General features: G+C 41.2%; 1 long non-coding RNA gene across 4 annotated transcripts; it reads left to right on the forward strand.

Moving 5' to 3' along the window:
* Positions 1 to 4,821: 4,821 nt before the first annotated feature.
* LOC111243237 (uncharacterized) lies at positions 4,822 to 10,212 on the forward strand. Of its 4 annotated transcripts, XR_015319722.1 has the most exons (5): positions 4,822 to 5,220; positions 5,776 to 6,516; positions 7,948 to 8,111; positions 9,098 to 9,400; positions 9,952 to 10,212. It is a non-coding gene; the product is annotated as an uncharacterized LOC111243237 (long non-coding RNA). The 4 variants fall into 4 exon arrangements; XR_015319723.1 differs by lacking the exon at positions 5,776 to 6,516; XR_002670387.2 differs by lacking the exon at positions 4,822 to 5,220 and having other exon boundaries at positions 5,230 to 6,516.
* Positions 10,213 to 10,511: the final 299 nt, after the last annotated feature.

Consider the following 10,511-nt stretch of genomic DNA (forward strand, 5'->3'; position numbering starts at 1 on the left):
CGAGGGGCGTTTGGCCTACCTGGATGGGTCGGGTGGAAATAGGGATACCATTGGCTGAGAGTGGGGTGTCTGAGGCTTAAAGAAAATCCCTGACGATTCGTCACACCGTGAACGGCTAGTGGTAGGCAAAAAGCAGTGCACGCAACATAATGGAGAGAGAAGATCAGCGACCACAGAAGCAGCTGTGCTGGCAGTCGCAATATATGTCGCCGGTCCGAAGCAGCAGCAGTCGGACCAAGGAGACTAGCAGGCCAACCAGAAGGATACCTAGTCGTGCCTATGGGATAGCGGGATAAGGACCCTACTTAAAAAAGCGATACATTATCTCACACACTCTGTTAGGCCCAGTTGACTCGGCTATTTCGCCCACGCAGACAGTAGAGAAAAAAAAAATGACGTTCTCGGCCGACGTTCGGGAGCCGGGAAGAGGTGCAACTCTGCAGGACTCCCGTATGAATGGTTAAACGACGTGTGCCCCTTCACAATTTATTTATACGGTCATACATTTTAGTATCTCTTATATTCGCTTTACTGTGTTGTGTTTGTCGACGATTTTTCGAAGTTGACTGTCTAGTAAATAGATGCATAAGATTTCACTCATATCAATGCTGGAACAGTTTTTATATATCATTGCTAAACGTTGTCGCTTTATATTAGTAGCTTTTTTCGCTCATTTGCCTACTAATAAGCTCTATTGAAATATAGGAGTTTCGAAGCAAACAACTTAATTTTAACGTTATCCGATCGCACTCCAATAAGATATATTATATGATTTGTGCAATATGAACGTCAAGATACACTTCAAATATGAGTTTGGTTTACGTAGAAAATTAAGCTGAAACAATTTTAATGCAAACATAAAACCCAAAAACAAGTCAAATAGACGCGCCAGCCACTTTCAGGTTGAGGGTCTTTACAGGCGATTCTTTTAATAGGCCAGGTAAACCGATCCCTACCTATTATAACTAAGGATAGTGCTTCTTGCCCGCACTTTTGGTTTACAGTTTGAGTTCTCATAGATATTGTGGTTGTCCGGGTGCAGCGGTCAGTCTAATAGAGACAGTTCAGAAGTTATTGAATGGTAAATATTCCCATATTTTCCAATGGCGCATTTGTTCAGAAGGCTTACGTTGTGTGATACAGTTTACAGCTCGACTTCTCACCTATCTGACCAGTGTTCTTCCGAAACCTCGTCCCTATATTCATCGTATAACGGTAGTTGTTTGGCGCCCAGGTGTATTACTCCAAACAAGCCTTTCCTGCTTCTTCTCCGCCGCTAGTCATCAGAACGTAGCCTTCGATTGGGCAGATGAAGTAAGAGAGATAGACTGGCTTTTCAGGACTGCAGGTCTGGCCAAGTACCTAGCCTTCCTTTTTGTTTAGTTTGTTTGTTCCTCTCTTTATATTGACAGCGCCCTTTATCCCCTTGCTGCCCTAAGACGTGAGACCTTCAATAACGACAACAACAACAACAACGACGCCAGCAGCGACGACAGCTGCGGCACTGCTAACAGCCTCAACAAAAACAACATTGACAGCATCAAACAGAAGCAGCTAGAAAGGCCGGCGTCGGCCCCTGTCTGCGGTCGCTGCAGTTTCTGCGCAGACCGGCTCAATTGGAATCAGCTACGCTCAAATGACCAAGTAAGCAACGAACGAACCAACAGCTGCACACAGTCAACTATAGAGGGATCCGCAAGGCAACTCACGAAGTCTTCTTACAGTTGTCGGAGCCACTGCAATAGCCTGTTTATTGCTGCTGCTGTCTAGATGGCGCTGGTCAAGGGCCTACGTGGTAAAAGGCTCACCTATGGGGGAGAGTGAGAGGAAAACGGCGAAAGGAGACCCTCTATAGTGCCGAAAACTAACCAATGGTTTCAATGCGGCCAGCCGGCTGAACTAGCAACGCAATAGCTGTTCCAACGATGAGTAGTTTCCGCTGCTGCCATTTTGGCCGCGGATCTAGCGTTGGGCGACGGTCCGAGAGAGAAAAGTTGCTACTAAGCAAAAAGACCGAAGAGATGGCGATGCTGGTGAATGGCATTCGAATAGAGAGAGGAACGAAGGTGTGGAATGAAGAAGAAGACGCCACTACTACCAGTCGAGGGTTGCCCTTTCTCGCCCCAACCGATGAAAGCAAATCACACAATACTGAACTGGGACACATACACCGTATGTCCTGTGGCTGGCAGGCCCGGAAACAGAAAATAGCTTCTACTATATAATAGATTACGACGAATCATATTACACAGCCTTTGTGACTAATGTAACTTTTTTATATACCTATGGGCTCTCCTTGCGTTCATCCATATCTTGTTAAACGAGTGTAGATTGTGAAATTCAATGAGATTTAGTAATTCAGAGTGTGCCATAGGGGACAACGATTGCAGTCTGTGGGTACGAGAGTGGGAGTCTGGCGGAGCAAGCAGGTTGTATCTGGAAACGTCTCTTATTGGCATCGGTGACGCTGAATTGGTCGGGGCAACCAGATGCCTAGTTATTACGACAGCGTAACAGAGGTCAGAAAATATGGCGTTACGGATTGATTTTGAGAATTAGCGATAACATAAGCATTATTTCTATGATGAAGATAACAATGGAGTGGTATACATCATATAACGGCAGAAGTGAGGCAAGAGAGACATATATCAGTAGTATACGTATGCAAATGCTCTTTTCAAATATAATGCGTAAGACAGTTCTGTTTATTTGAAAGGACCCTAAAGTATAGATATGTTGTAACGTAGCCATTGTCTTTAAATACCATTTCCTTTATTAGAGTAAGCGCTATTTTTGAGGTAAAGTATTACTCGCTGTCATCATTATATTTAGAGTTGGAAAATTAGATGTGAGATATTTATGCCACATAAATTGCTAAAACGAACTCGCAAAACGTCGAGGTATATGTATTTTTTTATGTTTCATAATAAGCGCAAGCTGAAATGAATTTGTCACCTGTCTGTTTGCCACTTACGTAAAAGGCAATAAATTGGGCGTGGGCATTGCAGCATGGTAAACCCAAGTACCTTTGTCTATTCTTGATTTCAATGCGTTTTCGTTAAAAATGACTAGCTTCAATCTGCTTCCATCGATGTCTTTTAGCACTGATACTCAATGACCACCGAATAGACTTCAGATAGCATCCAAGAAGTGGTCGTAAGAGACTAATGCGTTTGTACGGCTATAAGTCCACTTGGCGATTCGGGAACTCACAGTGGTCGGACTCAACGGTGTTTTTCATTTTTGGATACCGTGCACAAGGTTCTCAATTAAGCCCACAGAAAAGCGTATCAGTGAGTAGAAAGGTAAAAATTGGATCTGCCACAGAGCTATGTTGAACAGCATCCATTGTTTGTCGTAAGTTGACGACTGTTCCGTTCAAAAGATACAAACAGCATTTTTTAAAGAGATTAAAGGAGACAGCTCTTAAAGCAGGCCATCTATAGGTTTTTTAGACGTTTGTGAGTGGCGCAAGGAAAGCGGTAGCCAGCGAACTAAATGTCATAGGCGACGTCTGTGATATTAACGCGTTCAACAAATCGGTCGTCTCGAACCAGAGCTACGTATAAGTGAAACGACGTGGCCATTGAAAGGCTGACTGGGTTTAGAAATTTCATTTACTTAACACCGCCTTTCGTTTACTGTGACGAAGGATAACTTAAACTCATTTGTATTTTATTTAACGTCCTTAATGCTTAAACACATGTTCATATACTTAGTTTTCAAACCTCCTTCTAAATGATTGGTTTATCTACGACAATCAACACGTAAATTGCATAGTTTTGAAAAAAAATTCGCCTTCGTATAGCTGGCCGCAGCTGTACCTTACGATAGGTCTGGGGCAAGCTTTTGCCGGTGTGCGCATTAATAGCCGTCCATTAGTCTTTATAATAAAGTACAAGTGTAAATAAAGGCAGAAAGAGTAAGACAGAATTCGTTATCTACGTATGTGAGCTATTTTCTTTGTTAGCCATTAAATCAACATGTAAGGGCTGCCGTTGGTAAGAGATCGCCCTTGGTCAAAGATTATATGAAACGGACCATGGAAGGAGATACGGCTTTTGAATGGGTTAGATAAAGAATTACCGTTTATACGTATAAATCTTATTTTCGTATCGAGTGAGCTTTTCTAGTGCTTTTACGGCAGTGACTTTTAACCGTCCCTTTCGTCGTCTGTTTCTCGATAGAAATGTCAGTCTAACCGGTAGAGCAAGCTAGGATTTTCATGGAGCTCGACTGTGCTTTAACATACGCCGCTCGATGATCGTATGCGACTGGCCGGCCAAGCCACACGACATTTTTTCTTTGTGCCTACCATTTGTTTCCCTAGCTCTATGATCGACACTGTCCAAACGCACTCTCGCTCCGTTACGTCCTATAGCTTTTGTCCTGCTGTTTGTTCTCCATCTTTTCTAAATTCGTTGTTTGCGTTCTCTAGCGCTACCAACAACAACTCTTCTGCTTTGTCCTTATCAATCAGCATGTTCACCACGTTGACCTCATCTCAATCAACGACCAATGGCCGATCGAGCACGAAGAGCATCGATAGAAAAAAAGGTAGCGCAGACAACCGAACCCGGTAACGCTGAAATCGTAAGGAACTCACGCGGTACTTCGGAGACACGAAGTAGCAGTACGAAAGAAGAAAATAACAAGGAAGAATCAAGAAAAAAAGCTGGTCGATTGCTCCAACCGCCGCCTTAATGGACATTTGTAAAGATAGTCTCAGTTAAACCTAATTACTGCCTCACGTAGCCCCCCCCCCCTCCACTGAATTTGTAGTTTTATTCGCCGTGGGATCTATATCACGCTATGGTACGTTACAAGCGATAAGTTGTCTTAAGGGATTCAGGGTGCTTGTAACAGCCGTTTGCTTACGGCTGTTGTTTCCGCTCTGCAGGTTGGCATCTGCTGTCGGCGAGGGCTCTAGTTAGTTCGTATGTATATGTGTGTGTGGGGGGGTGTGTGTGTTTAGTGACAGTAGCCTTTAGAAAATTAATGCTGAACATTGTTTCGAGGTAATATTTCTAGGTAAACCTAGGCCAATTTACGTTATACCATCTAGTGGACAGCGCACGCACTGAAAAAGCTTATGGGATATTGTCAACCCACCGAAACGGACTGTTGTGACATTGAATATTATTCTACGTATATAACAAATCACTAAAAGGAACGACATCGATGGGCTTGAACCTCTATGCGGCGTAGTTCTTACAAAAGGTAACCATTTAAAATAAGTTCCCGTGTCTCTCTATCCATGTCAGCTTTGGTCCAACATACCAGCCACGATGTTATTTGTTCATCTCATACGAGATGGTTCACGTACTTAACATATTGGCACGTTAGCAGTCAGAAAGCTAGGTTAGACATGTATCGTGCTAACGTGTTGCTGTACGTGATGTTGATACGGCTTTCGATAGCAGGCAGGAAATATGACTATGTACCCTATAAACTATGTCGCTTAATAACCCTGGCCTTTAAACGAGGTTAAAACGATTTCTGCTGCTATTGGGGTAAATATACGATACGGTCTTGATGTGATAGCGGCGCTAGTTTATGGTGACACAGCAATGAATTTATGAGCTATGAAAAATAGAGTTAAAAACGTTTAGCCTTTTTGTCCGTACACAAATGTAAACTTTGTTTGTTGCAGACGACCGATCTATGCTTATTAGTTTCCTATGTTGTTACAGAGAGTAATTCGAAAGTATATAATTAGTTTCATGCTATAAATAGAACTTTGAACGATTTGCTATATATTGTTCAAATTTACAGAAATTAATCGACATCTCCACCCGCCGCAGGCCACCCGCCATAGGCCACCGACTACGATGCACTTATATAGTACAGTAGATTTTTTCCAAATGGCGTAGCATATTATATACTATACTGCGCGATTAAATTTTATCGCTACTTTTTCTTTTTGCCTTTGTCTCGTTTAATTGGCTACAACTGCAGGGGTAATCACAAGAAATGCCGGTGAGTGTTTGCCCACTGAGTTCTTACTGTATTAGGCTTACAAAAGAAAGTCGTCCCTTTTGCTAGACTAATGACCAATTGTTCCTATATATATATATATATATATATATATATACACTATTTCATTTTGGTGGTACATTATTTTGTTTATTATGACTGAAATCACGAGATATAATGTGGGCGTCTATACTACACCGTCCGGTCAGAACATACGATCTTGCCAATTGTCGGCAATGACTTCTTAGCTAGCAATGTTTCAAAATGCCAATAAATGAGTTCAATATATATCTTATTATCTGGCGTCAGCACAGACGCCATACGTTGTGCTTGTGCGGTGTGCACGGGGCTTTTATTTGTCAGTGAACAACATTTCGTTGTATAAATCTGATTGTCGAAATCATTTGTACTATAATAATTAGAATCTGTAACAGAATAGAGTATTAAATGGACGAATTTAAAATAGAACAAGCATGGTTAATTGATAATAGTCATCTGCATAGAAAACGAAGTCAACTCGAAGTAGAGAGCGCTTAAGCGGTACGACAAAGCGACGTCCGTGTGTTTTTTTTCCTCCGTTTAGATTCTGCGGTAGTCTAAGAGGTTAAACTCAAACGGGTCGAGCTCTAATACAGTCGCAAAATACAGCTAAGTCTCATAAGATTTTAACAAGCCACCTAAACTGGGAGTCAACTGCATAAAATATCACTGCAAATAATCGTGCCTTGGCCCAGACCTAAACCCAGTGGGTCTCAGATTAAAATGTAACAAGTGAGCTGACAATTTAGTTATACAGTTGAACACAACGGAAAGGGGGATCGTGTTGAAAAAGGCTATTAGATCTGTGAACGATTGCTGCAGCATTAACCAAACATTTGTTCTTCAGTTTGTTCTACTAAATAGTATATTGAACGATTCATTTCTAGAAGTATTATGGGAGGTGGTAGAATATGTTGTTTTCAAGGTCCTAGTCAACCACTCTGTTCAAACTAAGGACTAGAACAGCATCCTAAATATGTAACCTGATTTTGACGACTTTAATAGAACGAGATGTACGCGCGTGCCTCAGACTCTATGGAAGTGATGCAGTTTCTAAATGGACAGATTTTTCTGCTCTTTCGGTACTCTGACAGCTTGTCCACGATAGATTTATGAAACGGGTAACACATACATGTAACGCCGGGTTGCGATTGTATAGAAGAGTTTAACTCAACAATCTGAACAGAGTGATTTATAAAAGAACAATAGCTGACTATTTCTGTAATAAGGTACGATACATTTCGGACTAAGTGTTACTTACGAGTCCTGAGAAATTACTTACAACGACTTTGTTATACCACCTTGGCCTGGTGTTCGGCCCCGCGTACCTATGGTTACCCTCACTACAATGTAGTGGTCAGGCCTATTTCTACGTGAAATAAATTTTGAATATGTCGAGTCCTGGTAATATAAGCATCCTGATTTCTTCTGTTACGGCAATTACACTCTCAAAGGAATATGTTTATGCTATGAACTTCATTGTATAGCCCTATACATTTTTCAACACGCTCGCAACTAGAACTTGACAGTCACCATTTTACCATAGCTCCGCGCGGTTTCAATTCCAAACCTTAATGAACTTAGCTATGCCAGATATCTCAGTTTACTTGACCCTTTTTTTGTTTTTTTTTAGCAATAGGGTGATTTGACCTGCGCCCAGCGTGCCCAATCCCGCGTGGTTACAGTTTTATTATACTGTGATAAGCTTTTTAGTTCCGATTCTTTTAATACGTTGCGATTATAATTCTCTATTCATTCCAAGTAAGCATTAACTTCAATCAAATACCACATTAAATAAACAAAGTATCCTGCAGCGCCATTTTATGACCAATGTTGCCACTGAGCATGGTTGATATATGACATTGTGGGGTTGTAATCGAATGCCATTTTGTTGACCATGACACTCTACCCCGGTTTGTTTTTCCTCACTAGTTGTTGCAAGATGTGGGATACTGACAATCAGCAGCCTCAATTCTGATACAATTGATATCCGCCGGGACAGAAAGCGCGAAGAGATCGAGAAGCGTGAAGAGACTACGCAACGATACAATAGGGACGCCGTCTAGATATGTCGAGTGAGGTTTACGTAAGTGCAGGTAGGTCAATATTATTAAGTAATAGATCAGGGAAAGTCTTATCTTTTAGACTTTTATCATTAGCGCGCCATTTCATTGACTACGACCGTTGGAATAACCGAACTCCGCAAGTGATGGAATCCTTTTTGAGTGCTATAGCTTAGACTCGATAAATGGTTTTAACGCCTACGGTAAATGCTCTAGGCTGGATTGTACTTGTAGCTCGGTTATGGTAATAGGTAGAAACTCCGTGTTTCTACTACGCTGTTTTAGTGCTTCGGAACGAAGCAACAACATCGTTTTACCTGGCATAATTAAAGACGGTTACCCCACTGTGCAGCAAATGATCAGATGTAATTAATGTGGAAACTATTGGAATTTAAAGGGAGTGAACATGATTATATTCTAGAGAAACCAGGCAAAACTATTTAAATATTTACAAAGCTTGACACTGGCAACGGGCATACAGTATAGTTCATACGGGTGAACTTTGCGGACCCAGCTGGGAAACCACCATTCTGCATGTATAATGTTACCGCTCTACTCGTACAAAATGGCGGCTGGAATTACCGGACAGACTAATTACATTTCATGGTTATATAGAATCTTCACAAATCTAATTAACGCTACGAGATTACTTGGGGTATTGTTATATAAATCATACGATTAATATTTCTTCCTTTGCATGTATAATACATTCATTGGCCATTCGACTGCGTCAGATACAAGTCAGCTGTGATCAGTTGAATGATTTACTGGGGTTGGCTATCTGGGTTAATTTTTCACGATTTACTTTGAAAAATTTTCTCTTTTCTAAGATTTTCATACTGGAGCAAATTGGTGTTTGATGAGTCAGACGAAAGATGCTACAGAATTGAAGAACGTGCTAAAAATATGTCAGTGAAGAAATACAAGAACAAGACGAGCCCACCATTTACTCTGCTTTCCTATTTAGCTTTTTCCAGAGCTCAAATACTCAAGTAGTAAAGTTTCGTTCGACTTTGCAGATATCGTTAACGAAGCAGAACTCTCCACCCAGAAGCACTTGCTAACTGATGTGTTGTTTATTCCCCAACGGTACTTTCGTAACACATGATCAGGATCTGATCTATGTGAGATCAGATTATCGCAATCGAACCTCTTTGTGCAGTGAGGATCGCTGATGCGCGCTTGCTTAAAGAGCACTGCTCAGACGTTCTTTTGCCTCCCTAAGAAGCATCTAGCTTTCATGTCTGATCGCGAAAAGCCTGATTCTAGAAGTTGTCAGCGCGCCAATACGTGCTGCTTCCAATGGCAGCTGGACTCATACGGTATAAAAATGGATCCGACCGATTTAATTTAGTAGACCATAGACAATCTCGGCGTCTTCTAACGTATGCCTTGGACAATCGTCTTTACCAACGCTGTTCCGGTTTAAAATTTACGGCTAGTCCTGCAGCTCGGTTATCTATCACTTTTGAACTGTTGAGTAGCTGGCAAGAACTTATTTACGTTAACTGGTTTAATTTTTAGACGCAAGAAACTTTTGCATTCTTTCCCGGAGACAAGGGATCTGCAGCCTTATTGCAGGTTCAAACTTAACAACAGAGAGCTACGATTCATTATTGATATGTATAAACTAAATCGCCTGAGCGTTTTTTGGGGGACGAGGCGGTGGGGGCGTCTTGTAAATGATACCAAATAGTCACTGTTTTCGGATTAGTCTTCCTAGCTTTACCCCGATTTTCGTAAGAGTGCATAATACCTATCGGAGCTGCTAGGTCTGTTTTCACTTTCCTTGCTTCGTAAATAGTCTCTAAATAGCAAGCGCGCATCGACATATAATTTCATCTAACCACAATCTATTGCTGCGTCTCTTCAGGTTCGCTGTTAGTAGGGAAATACGCCCGGGAACGCACTGATCAATATAGATCATCCACAGTATTACAATCAATCTTATGCATTGAAGGACAAAATATTTTCATAAAATTCTACGAATTTATTGTTTATGCTTAACTAGGCGATAAAACTTTCACCCATCCTCTGTGGAATGGAATATTCTATAGACATACAAAACCCAGCTGCGAATAAACTGGGCCAGGATGTGAAAAAGGATGGTATTAATTAAACGTAAATATTTCAATTCAAGCAAATCTTTCTTTACTATGGGGAGCGGATTGAACTTGGACCCGCCAACAGTTATTCCTAACCGAGCCTGATAACATATTGGGTCTGTTCTTTTTGTCTGAAATCTCAGCATGTGCCTAAAAGAAGTAAAACGTTTCGAATCTAGTTATGTTCTGTAGAAACTTGCATAACATAATAATATACTGCAATTGCATCAGTGCTTATTTATCGGCACAGTTCGACATATATTACTGTGTGACCGTTTGCGATTAGTTTCTATAAGCCATCCAGTCGTGTTATATAAATAGGTTCAGG

The sequence above is a fragment of the Varroa destructor genome, unplaced genomic scaffold (assembly GCF_002443255.2).
Source record: "Varroa destructor unplaced genomic scaffold, Vdes_3.0 BEIS01000001.1, whole genome shotgun sequence".
Lineage (NCBI taxonomy): Eukaryota > Metazoa > Arthropoda > Arachnida > Mesostigmata > Varroidae > Varroa > Varroa destructor.